The sequence below is a fragment of the Podarcis vaucheri genome (genome assembly GCF_965113315.1).
Source record: "Podarcis vaucheri genome assembly, chromosome: 4".
In the NCBI taxonomy this organism is placed as follows: domain Eukaryota; kingdom Metazoa; phylum Chordata; class Lepidosauria; order Squamata; family Lacertidae; genus Podarcis; species Podarcis vaucheri.
In genome coordinates this window covers 95833275-95849911 of record NC_138762.1, presented here as the reverse complement: position 1 = coordinate 95849911, position 16637 = coordinate 95833275, and the positions used below count along the sequence as shown (strand labels likewise).

General features: G+C 40.9%; 2 long non-coding RNA genes across 2 annotated transcripts; one reads left to right on the top strand and one right to left on the bottom strand.

Moving 5' to 3' along the window:
- Positions 1 to 255: 255 nt before the first annotated feature.
- Positions 256 to 7158, bottom strand: LOC309530207. Its single transcript, XR_014218678.1, has 3 exons — positions 7014 to 7158; positions 3992 to 6788; positions 256 to 1619 (listed from the first exon to the last, which is right to left on the bottom strand). It is a non-coding gene; the product is annotated as an uncharacterized lncRNA (long non-coding RNA).
- Positions 7159 to 7290: 132 nt separating this feature from the next.
- Positions 7291 to 10871, top strand: LOC309530205. The gene is made up of 3 exons (XR_014218677.1): positions 7291 to 7422; positions 7628 to 9760; positions 10323 to 10871. It is a non-coding gene; the product is annotated as an uncharacterized lncRNA (long non-coding RNA).
- Positions 10872 to 16637: the final 5766 nt, after the last annotated feature.

Here is a 16637-nt window from a genome sequence, read left to right as displayed (position 1 = left end):
GGGAGAGGTGAGGCATGGTTCCCAGTCCTGTCTCTCTCCCCAGGTGACTTACCCTTGCTGACTTCGCGGGGGTGCGAATGTCAGAGCTGTCCCCGTGCGGGGTCAGTTAGTCGCTACCAATGCCTAAGCAATCACTCACATTGCTGTATTTTTAATAAATTTGTGGCCAAAATTATGCCAAAAACCTTAAACAAAAATCAAGTGTCATTGTGTTCTTATTTGGGGTGTCTTGGGGACCTCGACACGCAACCTTCTTTGGAAATTAAACCCATGTTCAGACATTTACTTGCAGAAACTTATAGATGAATTAAAACATAATATTTACAGTTACTTTCTTCTCCAAGCATGGGTTTGCAGTCTCTGCTTCTAACTTCCAAACAACTGTATTTTCCTTTCCTTCCAGAGCTCGGCACTCAGCCTTCTGTATTTCAGTTAGGCTATGCCCTGCAACTCCTATGGGAGATTTCCACTTTTACCTTCTCATGCATTCTTGCTCTCTTTCAAGCAGAGAAGACCACCTCCAACACTCTATTCACTGTGTTCACAGTGGATTCTAAAACACAGCCATCTTGCTTCACATAAAATGGAATCTCTCCTTCACTAGACACCTCCCATGTGACCAGTGGTAGCCGATTACAACAACTAGAAAGCTTTTTAGAATTCAGATCCCAACAGATCATATTTAAACATGTAGCAATGCATACATACAATCAATTACAATTTCAGTGAATTAAATGACTATACCTAACAAGGCCAGCATAGCCAATGGTCAGGAATGATGGGAGTTGTACTCCAGCTACATCTGTAGGACAACAGGTTCTCTACCCTGGTCTAAAGCTTCACAACTTGACATGCTGGCCAATGTGGAGTTATGCTTTTATGTCATCATGCATGCTTCTGGTACTCTAATATAAAAAACATTTCCCAACAAATGAGACCTTGCATTTAAGGTGTGCATAAATGTGGGATGTAGTTTTATATTTTAAAAATTTCAACCATTTACTATGCATTATTATTTTCAAAACTCATCTGTAATTTACATTCTTTCCTCCACCGAGATGCTGCAAATGATAATAATTTAGCAGTTGATTTGAGATTTTATACATATATTCATACAGGGAAGTACACTCATTTTTAATCAGCTTTGTACTTAACGACACACTTCGCTCCAAGGACATTTGTTAAATCTATTTAGCATGGGTGACAACATACAGGCTGCAGGTACCATCTGCAGCTTTCACGGCTGCAAAGAAAATCTTGCAAACCTGATTAATGAACATTTGACAGAAGAAGCATGCACTGAAACAGACACACAATTTCTCTGCAGCCTTATGGTTCTTTCCAGGTGGCACATGAGCATCATCTTACCTGTGGGAACTTAGCATGCATCTGTGTTGCCCACACTACAAGTGATATGAAGGTTTACAATCAGGATGGTGCAGGTTTAAGGCCTTCCAGAAGCTGAGTAACAAGATTAGGCAAGCTCCGGTTTCCTTCTTCTTAGTAAATGATATTTAAGTTTGGAAAAGAGGGAGGGAGAGTCTTGAGACTCTTTGAAAACCATCTTATTCCCCTTAAGATACTAACTTTCCTAATATGAGCACGGCTTTGGGCTAGACCTATAGTCCTTTTCATTTTATTTTTTTTAAGATATTTATTACAATTTTTGAAACACCAAACATGCAAAATACCATCACCATATAACAAACAAAGAAATAAAGTAGAATTATAGAATAAAGAAAGAATAAAAAAAGAAAATACAGATAAGGTAAAAGTTATTCACAGATCATACTTTCATAATCTTTAGACTTCCTCACATCGCCCTTCCCTGCGTTCTCAATCATATAGTTATATACAGCAATTTGTTACCTTACTTCCATTCTTGTCTTATAAATCTCAAATATTATGTTCCAACTTTAAGTTGATTTTATCATAAATTAAACTGCTTGGCTTGAACATAATACTGCTTCGAATTTCATCATTTCCTTAAACATCACTTATTCTCATGTCTTACAATAAGATTACTGCTGCCATGTTTCTTTCAATCGTGCATTCTCCTAGCATTCATACAATTTATAGTGTTTTTGTAAATAGTCCTTAAATTTTTTCCAGTCCTCTTCCACTGTCTCTTCTCCCAGGTCCCGAATTCTGCCAGTCATTTCAGCCAACTCCATGTAGTCTATCAGTTGCGTCTGCCATTCTTCCAGTGTGGGTAGATCTTGGGTCTTCCAGTACTTTGCAATAAGTATTCTTGCTGCTGTTGTCGCATACATAAAAAAAGTTTTATCTTTCTTTAGCACCCCTTGGCCGACAATGCCCAGAAGGAAGGCCTCTGGTTTCTTAAGGAAGGTATACTTAAATACCTTTTTAAACTCATTGTAGATCATTTCCCAGAAAGCCTTAACCCTTGGGCACGTCCACCAGAGGTGAAAGAATGTTCCTTCAGTTTCCTTACATTTCCAACATTTATTGTCAGGCAAGTGATATATTTTTGCCAGCTTGACTGGGGTCATGTACCACCTATATATCATTTTCATAATATTTTCTTTCAAGGCATTACATGCCGTGAACCTCACTCCGGTGGTCCATAACTTTTCCCAGTCAGCAAACATAATGTTATGCCCAATATCCTGTGCCCATTTTATCATAGCTGATTTAACCGTTTCATCCTGTGTATTCCATTTCAACAGCAAGTTAGACATTTTTGAAAGTACCTTGGCCTTAGGTTCTAACAGTTCTGTTTCTAGTTTCGATTTTTCCACCTGGAAACCTACTTTTTTATCTGCCTTAAAAACCTCCTTAATCTGAGCATAATGTAACCAATCTCGCACTTTATCCTTTAATTTCCCAAGACTCTGCAATCTCCAAGTATCTCCTTCTTTCTCTAATAATTCCCAATATTTTGGCCAATTGGCCTCCATATTGAGTCTTTTCTGAGCCTTAGCTTCCATTGGTGACAGCCACCTTGGGGTCTTGTTTTCTAGTAGGTCTTTGTATTTTGTCCAGACATTAAACACCGCCTTCCTGACAATATGGTTCTCGAAAGCCTTATGGATTTTTACCTTGTCGTACCACAAGTATGCATGCCATCCAAAAGCATTGTTAAACCCTTCCAGATCTAGGACATCAGTGTTCTCAAGAAGAAACCAATCTTTCAGCCAGCAGAAAGCTGCAGATTCATAATACAACCTCAAATCTGGCAGGGCAAACCCCCTTCTCTCCTTAGCATCGGTTAGTATTTTAAATTTTATTCGGGGCTTTTTTGCCCTGCCAGACAAATTTAGAAATATCTCTCTGCCACTTTGTAAAACATTCCACTCTGTCCACAATCTGTAGGGTCTGAAACAGAAACAACATTCTTGGCAATACATTCATCTTTATCGCAGCAATTCGGCCCAACAAGGAAAGTTTTAATCTTGACCAACTTTCTAAGTCCTTTTTAATTTCTGTCCAACACTTTTCATAATTGTCCTTAAATAAATTCAAATTTTTGGCAGTCATGTTAACCCCTAGGTATTTCACCTTCTTAACAACTGTTAGGTCTGTCTCTTTCTGAAACCTTTCTGATTCCTCAGTTGTCAAATTTTTTTCCAAAACCTTTGTCTTTTGCTTGTTTAATTTAAAACCCGCCACCCGACCAAACTCATGAATCAATTCTAAAGCTCTTTTCGTACTAGATTCTGGCTCCTGCAATGTCAAAACCAAATCATCTGCGAAAGCTTTAAGTTTGTACTGTTTGGCTCCGACCTGAATCCCTTCAACCAACCGGTCCCCTCTAATCATATTTAGGAGCACCTCCAGGACCGAAATAAATAACAAAGGGGAAATAGGACAACCTTGTCGTGTTCCTTTCTCAATCTTGAACTCTTCTGTCACCACATTGTTAACTATTAATTTAGCTTTTTGTTCTGAATAGATTGCTTCTATGCCATTTTCAAACCCCCGTCCCACTCCCATCCCTTCAAGATTTTTCTTCATAAACTTCCAAGACCTATAGTCCTTTTCAGCTTCTGCCATTGTGTCCCTAACAAGAGGTTCAAACACAGAAATTGAGCACATTGAGCTTTTCTCATCACTTTCTCATTTGTAGGAAAAGCTTCAGATTTTAATTTTTTAATTTCTGCATGTCGGGTTGTTGGGAAAGGCAGGATTCTTCTCTGTGAAAATATGAGATATTGGTCCCCATTTTAAGTACTAGCCCTTTTCAGGTGTTCAGTGAAGATAATGGAAGCTTCTAGGACATAACAGATGACTTGTATCTTAAAGTTTTAAGTGTCTATACACTTACCACATTTATAAATTTTAAATTTACTGTTGTACATTATTTTAAATGTTTGTTTTCCTTCTGGGATTGTACCCCCAAGTGTGTTTTATAATCTGGTCTCCAACCGTAATAAATTATCTATCTATCTAGATGACTTGTAGCCTTTTTATCCTCTTATAACTATTTAAATTTGGCAATCACCCCCCAAAAAAAATAAGTTCCAAGAGAGAAATCTTGAGGATGTTTGTTCAGCTGTAAATAACACTGAATTCAATAGAACTTGCATGCAGGCAAGTATACATGAAATCGCAGCTTCAGTCTTCCATTGGTCCTGCACTTGAGATGGATCTTGTGATCCCATTGAAGTCAGAGTAGATAAAGAAATGATTCAAGTAAATGGGATACAAGTTATACAGATTCCAGCTGAGTGGCTCCCTGCAAGGATTAATGAGAAGCTTTTAAAAAGTACTTCATAGTATACCATCAAAAAGCTAGGAATTGTGGAGGAAAAATTGGGTAGGAAAAAAATGTATAAATTCCAGGTGGTATTCAACTTACTCATCGGCATGATTTCTGTTTGTACCATGGAATTTTCCCCTCTCCTCCCCGTGTGCACCCCTTAAATCAGTTCTGGGGGTTCCCCTCAACCATACAGAACAGAACTGAGGAGAGTGCAAGGTAACTGTAGTTTGTTAAGGGTCCTGAGAGTTATTGGAAAACTAGACCCTCCAAGTACCCCTATTTTCCAGGGACAGTCCTGGATTTACAGAAGCCATCCCAGTTTCTGATTTGATCCCGGAATGTCCCATGTTTTCTTAGTCCCTATTTTCATCGGAGAAATGTTGGCGGGTATGGGAGACCCTACTGTATTCCCCTCACAGAGCTTCAGTTCTCAGAGTGTTTAAACAGTCAATCTCCTCTTCCCAGTTCCCTGGATTCTTCAGAGGAAGCCAAGACTGTTTAAAGTACTATGATTCAGCTTTAAATGTATAGTACAGGCGAGACCAAAAATGCACAGATAACATGTTTTATTATTAGCACCAGGAGATATTCTGCTTTCAGTCTTCAACCATAGGGCAATGTGCAGCGCTGTCACTTCTGTATGGCTACAGCGGCAAAGTCCCTGGCGCCCTGACGAAAGCTAATGAAAATTTCAAGCTACAAAGCTCTTCTTTAGGCCTTGTGGAAAGTGATGGGCCTGTCAGAAACAGGATCATAAACAGGTGTAGCTAAGTAAACCCAGAGAGGGGAAATGAAAGATGCTCCCTCCGCAGCTGAAATAAACTAGCTTAAAAGCCAAGCTTTAGAAAATAAAACCTCTGTTTATTTAAAATGAAGCCATCTTCTCCCGCACTCAGAATGTGTCTTCCCTGTGAAAGAAACGGCGAACGGCAGCAAAGTGAAAAACTTTCTGAAGGTCGGATGGAAAGCCTTTCACATTAAACATTTAAAAGTCTGTCAGGCTTGAAGAGAAAACATACAAATATAGATGGCATTCTGTGTCATGCAGCATAAATGCCTCCAAACCGGAGACATTTAGTTATACCAATTGGACTCAAAAAGAAAGGGGAAAAGAAACCAGAGGTATAAGGAAGGAGAAGGGTTTAATTTTCATTCTGCTGATATGAAAGGGTTTAAATCTGAAATCCACATTAACAAGAAGAGTTAGGAATTTGAATTCCTAAGGCAGTGCTTTGAAATACTATCACACACACAAAATGTCAGGGAGTCCGGTAGCTCCAGTAATTGATTTCGACTATTGGGGCTCATGTCTTTAATATATCACACTCAAAGGCCTAGTCTTGGTTTTGCTTGAGAAAAAGAAAAACAATCACTGTGTTATATAGTACAGGACAGTTGCAGTTTTCAGCAGGGAATAGCTCACAGAAGTTATACATCCTCATATTTGTAGAACTGTTACTTATGTGTCTATCAGAGAGGGAGCAACGAGTCATGCCCAGAGCAAGGAAGGTTTATCACTGCACAAATTAAATCATGGATTATTGCACTACAAAACATTACTCTGCATACTCTGGATGTACAATGAAGATATAACAGTAGTGATAATGCCAGCCAAAGGAAGCGAAGGTGTTTGCTTCTCTTGTCTCCTTAAGAGATTAAAACAGAGGATAAGTTGTTTCCAAACCTCATGTGACAGCATATGCAATAGGAAAGCAACATTTATTTATAAATGTTTATTTAAAATTGGAAATGTTCATTGAAGAAGAAAAAAATTACACAATTTAAAAGGGTCTTCCAAAATATATCTAGAATGTCCACTCAGTATCATACTTCAAATTACTTCTCACTGAAACAAAGGAATAATAAACTTGAAAAATATGTATCTATGGGTTTGATATACCATTTGCAATATGAATCAGCTCCCAACATCTTCAAATTCGAGCATCTTTACGAATATACAAGAAATTTGGAGAGCAAACAGACACATGAAGAATGTATGCTTTTGCACCAAAAGAAACAACACACCCCAGTTCCTCCTAAAGCCAAATTTCTTGCTAGCCAGCTGCAAAAATACAGTGGTACATCGGGTTACATACGCTTCAGGTTACAGACTCCGCTAACCCAGAAATAGTGCTTCAGGTTAATAAACTTTGCTTCAGGATGAGAACAGAAATTGTGCTCTGGCGGTGCAGCAGCAGCAGCAGGAGGAGGCCCCATTAGCTAAAGTGGTGCTTCAGGTTAAAAACAGTTTCAGGTTAAGTACGGACCTCCGGAACGAATTAAGTACTTAACACTGTAAAATGGTTTATGTTGTTGTGCAGAACAGTCACCTCCACCCTTCATTCGGATCAAGTCCAAAGCTCTTTCGGCTTCTTTCCTTCCATCCATCCAGGCAGGTGAGTATGCCATCCCCAACTAGCCTTGATTGTAATTGATTATTGACTGTTTGTGAACATATGCAATTCAAGTGCTTCATCACTTAAATGCTGGCGCTTTCCATAAATAAGAGCCGTGTGTCACAAAATATGGATTAGCATAGCCATGCCAAATTAAGGAGAGAGGCTAAACGACAGAAATCTGGGATTAGGTGAAACTAGAAACACTCTTGTCTTTGAATGTGATTTTAAGTAAACGTTGCCCTTTGGTCATTCATCAAAGATGATTAACTTCAGAGTCACTGGCCCATGAAAATACAGGCAATTTAATTAAAAAATTCCTTCCAGTAGCACCTTAAAGACCAACTAAGTTAGTTCTTGGTATGAGCTTTTGTGTGCATGCACACTTCTTCAGATACACGAAAGCTCATACCAAGAACTAACTTAGTTGGTCTTTAAGGTGCTACTGGAAGGAATTTTTTTATTTTGACTATGGCAGACCAACACGGCTACCTATCTGCAACAGGCAATTTAATAGTTTAAATTGATAGTTTAAGAACAAGATTTTTCCCCTTCCAACCTTCTTTGTTGTTTGCTCATCAGTGGCAATCATTGGTTCTATAGTGGAAAGGGATGCTAATCTTTTCTCTATTCTGCACAGCCTTCATCATCATCAACAACAACAATTTATTATTTATACCCCGCCTATCTGGCTGGGTTTCCCCAGTCGCTCTGGGCGGCTCCCAACAGAATATTAAAAACATAATAAAACATCAAACATTAGAAACTTCCCTAAACAGGGTTGCCTTCAGGTGTCTTCTAAAAGTCAGATAGTTGTTTATTTCCTTGACATTTGATGGGAGGGCATTTCACAGGGCCGGTGCCACTACCGAGAAGGCCCTCTACCTGGTTAAATAAATCAGATCCCTTGTAACCAGAATGTTCTAATATACATTTTTGTATCAGTCTTCATGACCTGGTAATCATTCCTAATTCTCTTTTATTGGATTCTTAATATGTACAGCCCTTCCAAAGAGCTCGATACACCATACGGATTCCCTCCACATATCGTTTTATCTTACAATGAACCCTGTGAGGTAAGTTGGGTTGACAGATGATGGTGGTCAAATCATCTTCCTAAGTGTGTATGGATATTAACCTAACCAGGCTAAAGATCATTCAGGACTTATGTGTGTACTCGCTTTGGTATTTTAATCTTGCCATGTCCTGAGAAGACTCTTAACTTGAAAATTTAAAAGGGTAAACACAAGATAGTTTAAACGTAATGCAGATATAGATAGTCCACTTTGCAGAATAGATAGATAGTCCAACTATGGCTATGGATAGTCCACTTTGCAGAAATAACGCTCAAAAACCAGCTGAAAGATTGCTGAGAATGTGTGTCTCATTTAGCAACAGCCCCACTGTGTGGCCTATGTGAGGAACTGCTTCAGAAAATATAATAAATAAGGTATGATACAACAGCCTGTAATGTTTTCAGACCCAGCTTTTAATCTCAACCCCAATCTAAGGCCCATTTTCACTATTTTACTCTGTAAAATTTTCACTATTTCATTTTCACTATTTCACTTTCTCCATCGCTGTCTAGAATGATCAGATGCAAAGACAAATAGGCCTCCTCCTGTATCTTTAGCAGTTGAGTGAAAAAAGGGATTTTGGCAGGTCCTTATACCTGAAATTTCTATTGAAAGTAACAGAACTTTGTCTACTGAAAGTAACAGAACTCTGTATATCATTTGCATCTATTTACCATTTCTATTTGTCTCTCTCTTTCTAAAAAGTATCTTTTGGCAGGGGCAGTTCTCCAGCATATCTATGTGTACTAAAATATATGTGCAAGGTAGAGTGTGCATTAAAATGCATATTTTTGAGAAAACAAGATACAGAATTGTATTACATTAAGGAAAATATAAATACTGAGGAAAATATGCCTTTAAAAATGCGTAAGGCAAAATTTCATCCACAGATACATGTCTCAGGAGAAATTCACACTAAAATGACTATGAATTTTCATGATGGCTCGGAAATGTGGAGAACAGAATTTAAGATTGGAAAACTGGGAAGCTGAAATTGACAGTCACCCATCTTCACGTCTTACACCATGTATTTTACACTGAGTTCCTGTTCTTTTCACACATCTGCAAACCTATTTATAAGCCTGTTGCTTCAAGGGAAGCAGTAGTGTTATTAGCATTAGTTTATTCACTAACATGGAGGCAGACATGTTTTTATTTGCACGTCTCTCTGAAAGCAGCAGTACATCACGTCCATTTGCTCTCAGTGAACATTGCTGTGTTGTTTTTCAACATGCACCACTAGCCAGCCACTCACCTATGGTGGCTGTAATTACTGGGGGGGGGGGCAGCCTTAGCACCACCTCGTAAATAGTTAATTAATAATAATCCATTCCACCCCATTTGTTCCTGTGTGGATTTTTCAACGACGACAAAAATCCACACAGAAAATGGAAGAGAGTAAGCTTCACTTCAGTCCCATCCAAAACAGGGACAGAACGGATTATTATGTGCTCATCCCTAGCTGAGGGTAAGAGAAAATACTGTAGTCTGCATGTGGCCACCTAGTGAACTGATGGGGACATTAAATGAGCTCTCATTACATATGTAATGTGTAGCACAGTGTTTCCCAAACTTTTTTGGGCAACGGCACACCTGTTTACTGAAAAAAAATCTCGCGGCACACCACCATTAAAGCCCCGCCCCGTGACGTCAGCGCGCAGCGTCACGCCAGGAGGGACGCACGAAAGTGAAAGTTTTTTCCCTCCCCCTTGCCGGGGAACCTCCAAGCTTTGGGGGTGGGAGGAGGCAGCAGAGCGAGGGACTGAGGGACGGCGGCAACTGAGGCGGCGGCGGCTGTTGTGGTGGTGGCGGGTGGAGGAGGGGGCGGCGGCGGGGCTTGAGGAGCCGTCGCCGGGAGTTGCTGCTGCTGTTGTTGCTGCTGCTGCCCGGACATGCCGGCCTTCTCCTCCTCCGCTGTCTCGCGCTCCTCCCTTTTGCACGCGCTGCCCCGCCGCTCGGCACCACCACCGCGGAGCCGCCCCCGGCTCGACGCGGATCCTCGCCGCCGCCGCCACCTCTCACCGCCCGCCTCGCCCACCTCCCTCCCACGGCACACCAGCCAATGTCTCACGGCACAGTAGTGTGCCGCGGAACATCGGTTGGGAAACACTGGTGTAGCACAAGTGACCTCTAGCAACCTGTAGAGTTGAGAATGCAATGAACATATGAAGCGATAGTTTAAATCCAGGACAGGAAAAAAAGGTGCCCAGGGCACATAACCCTTGAATATGTGCAAATATAATTCACCTGCTAGCATGACAAAATTGGACCTAGAAGGTCAATATTAATACTTTGTGTTTTAGATTCTCACCAAGGAGCCTTTGATGCTGTTTGCTAAAAGTAACAACAAAACATAACACTAGCAATTGGGGGGGGGGAGTGGCGTGCCAAGTTTAAATACAGAAATGTCCCCTCTTCAACTATAGCAGGTCACAAAAATAAGTTGCAATGTTCCCGTGTGAAAAACAGCAGTGTCGGGAATCTAGACAGGAGCAAGCATATCAACAAGAGAGCTTGTTTTTCCTTCTCTCCTCTCTCAAGAAGCAGAACTCAACCAAGGGTTGAAACAACAAATAATCTGGAGCCACTTCACATCTATATTACAATTGACAGTGCAATTAAATCTGTGCAATTAACTGCACAATTGAAAAGCCAATTAAAGCTGATTTTCTTTATAGAAAAAAAATCCAAACCACAAACATCCTGTTCTGTTAAGAGACAAATCACTTAAAATTCCTTTGTTAGTATCCTGCAAAAGAGGATCTCTTTTTACTATGCAATCAACTTGAGTGCCAGTCCAGAAATCAGAGCAATAAGGCGAAGGCTTTGTGATTTCAGCAATAGCATCCATTACTCCACACAGTTCACCAAAATCATGTGTAGGCCCAGTATACCTGAAGGAGCATCTCCACCCCCATCACTGTACCCAGACACTGAGGTCCAGTGCCAAGGGCCTTCTGGTGGTTCCCTCACTGCGAGAACCCAAGTTACAGGGAACCAGGCACAGGGCCTTCTCGGTAGTGGCACCCACCCTGTGGAATGCTCTCCCATCAGATGTCAAAGAGAACAACAACTACCAGACTTTTAGAAGACATCTGAAGGCAGCTTTTAATATTTCATGAATTAGTGTATTTTAATGTTTTGTTGGAAGCTGCCCAGAGTGGCTGGGGAAGCCCAGCCAGATGGGTGGGGCATAAATAAATTATTATTATTATTATTATTAGCAACAGTGGCTGCTGGTCCCCATTCTGACAGGTAGGGTGGGGGCAGGGAGTCCAAACAGTAGGTGGAATCAGGGGCAATGACAGGGAGAGCCAACTAATTATAATTATGTATTTTTAGTCGCCAGGCAAAAATGTTCCTCTTCAACCAGGCCTTGGGCTGATTAATATTCTACAGCCTTTTAAATGTATCTGTGGGAAGGGGGGAATTATTGCCCTTGAACTCTTTCCCTCAGTGGAGGTAGAACAGGTACCAAAGTGCAAAGAAACTAGACTATTGCTCTTCTCACTTTGCCTCTGGCCTCGGCCCCACTGACCCATGGCCCTCAAAAGGTTGTCCATAAAGGACTGTGACCACTGGACTGAAAACTTTTCCCCGCCCCTGGCCTAAACCTCTAATCAGGGCGGAACTAGTGGAAACTTTCCCAGAATGCCTTGCTCTGAGGAGGGACCCCCACCCATTTTAAACCAAGGAGGGCTGAGAGGATGAAGTGTGAGAACTGTGGTGGGACCTATGCAGTGTGCACTCTGGGGAGTTCTGCAGTAAGGTATGCAGATGAGTGGCCAGTGAGTGCAATTGACCCCAGGCCCTCCCTGCATTGCCATGCTAATCCCCTGCACACAGATATGCAATGTACGTGCTCCAACTTAAATCTAAACCAATTCTTTCCACTCAAAATATATTGCATTTCACAAGATGACTGCGCTTTTCATTTTCAAGGGGCAGCATTGCAAAGCCAAAGAATTACAGTTAGCAGTGATCCCCTTTAAACAAACAAACCAACAAACCTATCTGGTTTCCCCACTATCACTAGCAAAAAAAAACAGCTTTGTTTTCAACGCACAAGTCAAAAGCACATCGGGGAGTCATTTGTGTGGGCTGGGTTCACACATTCCCCATGTTTCAGGAACTAAACCTCTGAAGGAGAAATGCATCTTTGGGTCTTGAGCCAAGAGTCTCTGCATAAACAGCCAGGCCTTGCTAGCATGGGGAATTAGCAGCAAGATGAGGAGTAATCAAATAACTTGTTTGTGACAGAAATAGAAAAATCAATTGATTGCACAGAGTATGCTCTGATTGGGCTGACAACAATTTGGTTGAATCTATAGAGGGGATCGGGACAGATAGGACAAGAAGGACTAGAGGATGGAGAAGTGGTGGCAGTGTTCAGTGAATCACAGCAATGACAAGAAAATGCCTACTAGGAGTGGTGAAGGTTGCAAGATATGCTTCCAGATCCTAACACTTAACAGACCATGCTAATTTAGTCATTATAAATATATATTATATATCCACATTTTATGGGGCTAAACCCAGGGCAGCTTCCAACAATCAACTCAGGGTAGACATTACCAATGCACAACATGCTCCGCTATCTAGCCAAACCCAATACATGCACACCTGGCTATGAGACATGACATTAACTCAGTGTGTGAAACAAGACAAACTAATTCGAAACTAGTTTCAAAGTGTTGGTGCTGACCTTTAAAGCCCTAAACAGCCTTGGCCCAGTATACCTGAAGGAGTTTTCTTCACCCTCCATTGTTCAGCCCAGACACTGAGGTCCTCCTCAGAGGGTCTTCTGCTGATTCCCTCACTGTGAGAAGCTAAGTTACAGGGCACCAGACAGAGAGCCTTCTCGGTAGTGGCCCACTCCCTATGGAACACCCTCCTTTCAGATGTCAATGATATAAAAAACTATACAACTTTTAGAAGACATCTGAAGGCAGCCGTTTCAGGAAGTTTTTAAGGTTTTATGTTTTTATATACAGTATGCTGTAAGCTGCCCAGAGTGCCTGGGGAAACTCTGCCAGATGGGCAAGTTAAGGAGGAGGAGGAGGAGGAGAAGTAAGTCATGAGCTTGGCTTGGCAAAGTAGACAAACTGGACTGTAGAATGGATAAACTTTTAAATTCCACTTAATCATATGAAAGGATCTGAATAAAAAAAATGCCAATTTTGTCCATTAGGTGGCAGCCTAATTCCATTTTCAGGCACCTCTAAATCAGCCGGGTACAGTTTTAGGTTTGTTCCGATCTGCTTTTATAGCACCTGTTCCTTGGCAAATACTCAGCCGATGACGACCGCTCAGTCCAGTAAAAAACATTGCATGAGCCTCCGGCCTTCAAGTGGTGCTTCAAAGAATGAACTGTTTCAGGGGAACTGCATGTTTTCAGCTGCTTTGTTACACAAGGGAGTAACACTTTGCTCTATCAATGGGTGGCCAGATACAAAGTAAAAAACAAAGCAAAGCATAACAAAACAAAATAAAATAAAACAAAGCACCATACAGGGCTCCTGGACATTTAACAGTTGTGTAAAAAGAGGGGACTTCAGCCTGCGTAGCCAAAATGCTGCTGCAATTTCATGGCTACATAATGGTGGTCACTACCAATGAAGTTTCAAAATAATAATCATTTGTTCTATTCTTATTATTCTTGAGGCATTAATCACCTTACAAGCCACAATCTCAAGGTGATGTATGAGAAAGCTAACTACAGGCAGGCTCAATTTGCTGGTCATCAGAAGTGAATGAAAGCTTTGCAATTGGTTGATCATTCAGCAAACCAGATTTTCAACACCATCCTGGGACAGTGGCCGCAGAGCTCTGGGACATCCAAAAGTGTACAGTGGTACCTCTAGATGCGAGCGGGATCCGTTCCGGAGCCCCGTTTGCATCTAGAAGCAAACGTAACCCGTGTCCGCGAGTCTGCACGTGCGTGGGTCACATTTTGGCGCTTCTGCGCATGACGTCATTTTGCGCATCTGCACATGCGTAAGCGGCAAAACCCGGAAGTAACACACTCTATTACTTCCGGGCTGCCACAGAGTGCAACTCGAACACGCTCATCCAGAAGCATATTCAACCCGAGGTATAACTGTACATGAACTTGGACAAAGATACCAAAATGGGAACATGTGGCTACTGTGGACTCCAGTTTAAGCCCAGCACTATCACTCAAAATTGTCTTTATTATACTATAATATTAAATATCTACATTTTTTTTAAAACCTACAGAAGACAACTGAAGGCAGTTCTGTATAGTGAAGTTTTTAATGTTTAGTGTTTTATTATGTTTTTATGTATGCTGGAAGCCGCCCAGAGTTGCTGGTGTAACACAGTCAAACAGGTGGGGTATTATTATTATTATTATTATTATTATTATTATTATTATATCAAATTTAATCTAATACAGTCTCCATAGTTTGTGAAATTGGTGGGAGAAATTTGCTACTTCCCTTACATAAGAAAAGAAGGGGACTGGGTATCTCTCTTTATAACACCTTTCGATACCCTAAATAGAAGCCTTTTTCATAGGGGAAAGGGGAGACTTTTGATATATTGGATGCAAAATTTTGGCACAGCCCTAACTACTAATTGCAACTACGGCTTGTGCTGGAACAAAGCTGTGTTAAGCAGAATTACCTTGTTAGAGCATGGCTAGAACTAGAAAACTATTAGTTGTGTAATCATCTGATTACTTTGTCCAGATGAGCCTCTAATCATTGTCATAATGAGGTTTTTTGTATGCAGGTTTTTCTAATTGGCTCTGTGTCACATTTTATGACTCTAAGAAGGTGGAATTTGCAAACCCCAAGCCAAGTTTGGAAAGAGAAAAAAGAAACTTGGAGGTAAGAGTGTTGCCGTGATTCTAATATGCCCAGGTAAGGAGAAATGTTAGTAACAACTCACATGAGATGGGCTGGTTACAATTTCTGAATTGACTGCATTTGAAAGTGTAGCTTACCTCAAGTCTAGCTATAATTGTTATCATCAGATATGTGAAAGTAAGCATTTTAAGTAGGGCTATGAAATTATACTTCTGTTCCTAACCGTGTCTAGTGAACAATTTGAATCAAAGATCCTGCATTCGATTGTGCATAATCAATATACAATGTTTTATCGTCAAGGTTTTAACACTTCTATAACACTTTGTGAATTAAGTGTGCAATTCTAGAAAGGAAGGATCTGTTACTTCCAAACCCCTACCAGAGCAAAAGGTCACATTGCCTCTCTCTCTCTCACACACACACACATACCCAACGGGGTGCCAACTTCAATAAAATATTGGCGGGCCCAAGTAAACCCCACCCTACATAATCAATCATACAATGTGTTGCACACACACCATTTCAATGGCAATGATAAGGAATTTGGGGGGGTCAAATATTTTATTGGGGGAGCAAAGGGACCTAAGGAGCTGGCTCCTATGCACCCCATTTTGGTTATTTTTTGCAAAAAGACCAAAAACCCTAAATTTGTTCCAATGGAAATTAGTTGTGCCAGCTCCAGACTGGTATGGATGACACCCCCGCCCCCAAATTCTTGGTCCCCCAAGAGCTGAATCTGGTGGGTATCCTTCACTTGTCATGCTGCACTACCACTTGACAGGGATAGCCTAGCTTCTGTTGTTTATGCTCTGGTTGTTGGCATCGGTCCATCTGGAGAGTCGATGGAGTGTGCCTCCAGGGGAGAAGTCAAACTGCGTAGTGACCTCCCTGAGACACAAACCTGGGCAGTGTGTATGGAGTTCTGAAGATCTCACAAAAACCAACAGGACAGGAATAGCTAGCATTTCCACCTTAGCAGTCCTGTTGCTTTTAGTATCTGTGTAGGAGATGGAAACTCACCAAGTGCAGATTGTCATGCCGAGGTTCAGTGGTTTGAGAAACTGCACATACCAAAATTCTCACTGCTACACAATGTTAAAAGTTGAGTGCATGTCGGAAAGCTGCCAATTCTACCAGAGAGAATACGTTTAAATCAAGACTTATGATAGGAGAAAAATATATCAAAAGAAGCCAGCTGGCTGAAAAATGGCAGCAAAACAATGCATACATGTTTTATCTCTGCTAAAGTGACTACAGTAATTTTCCAGTAATACTTATTTTCATATATACAGTATCATAGCTATATAGATATGCACAATATTCATTTTGTCCCTTATGTCATTTAGTCATTCTATCCAACTTTATTCTGTGTAAATTCTTCAACCCAAGCACACCCAAACATAGGAATTTTTTTAAGTCCCATTAATCTCAATGAAAGGGACTTGAGTGCATGCTTGACACACCCACTAAAATCAATGGAACCCAAAAGTCCTTAACTTGGGTTGTCTCAAGGTAGCCGAAACAGTTTGCTTATATGTTCATCCTCAAGTCATCAACACTGATTAAATTCTTCATTGGGATTTGGGCCTGAATGTTCAAGGAAAAG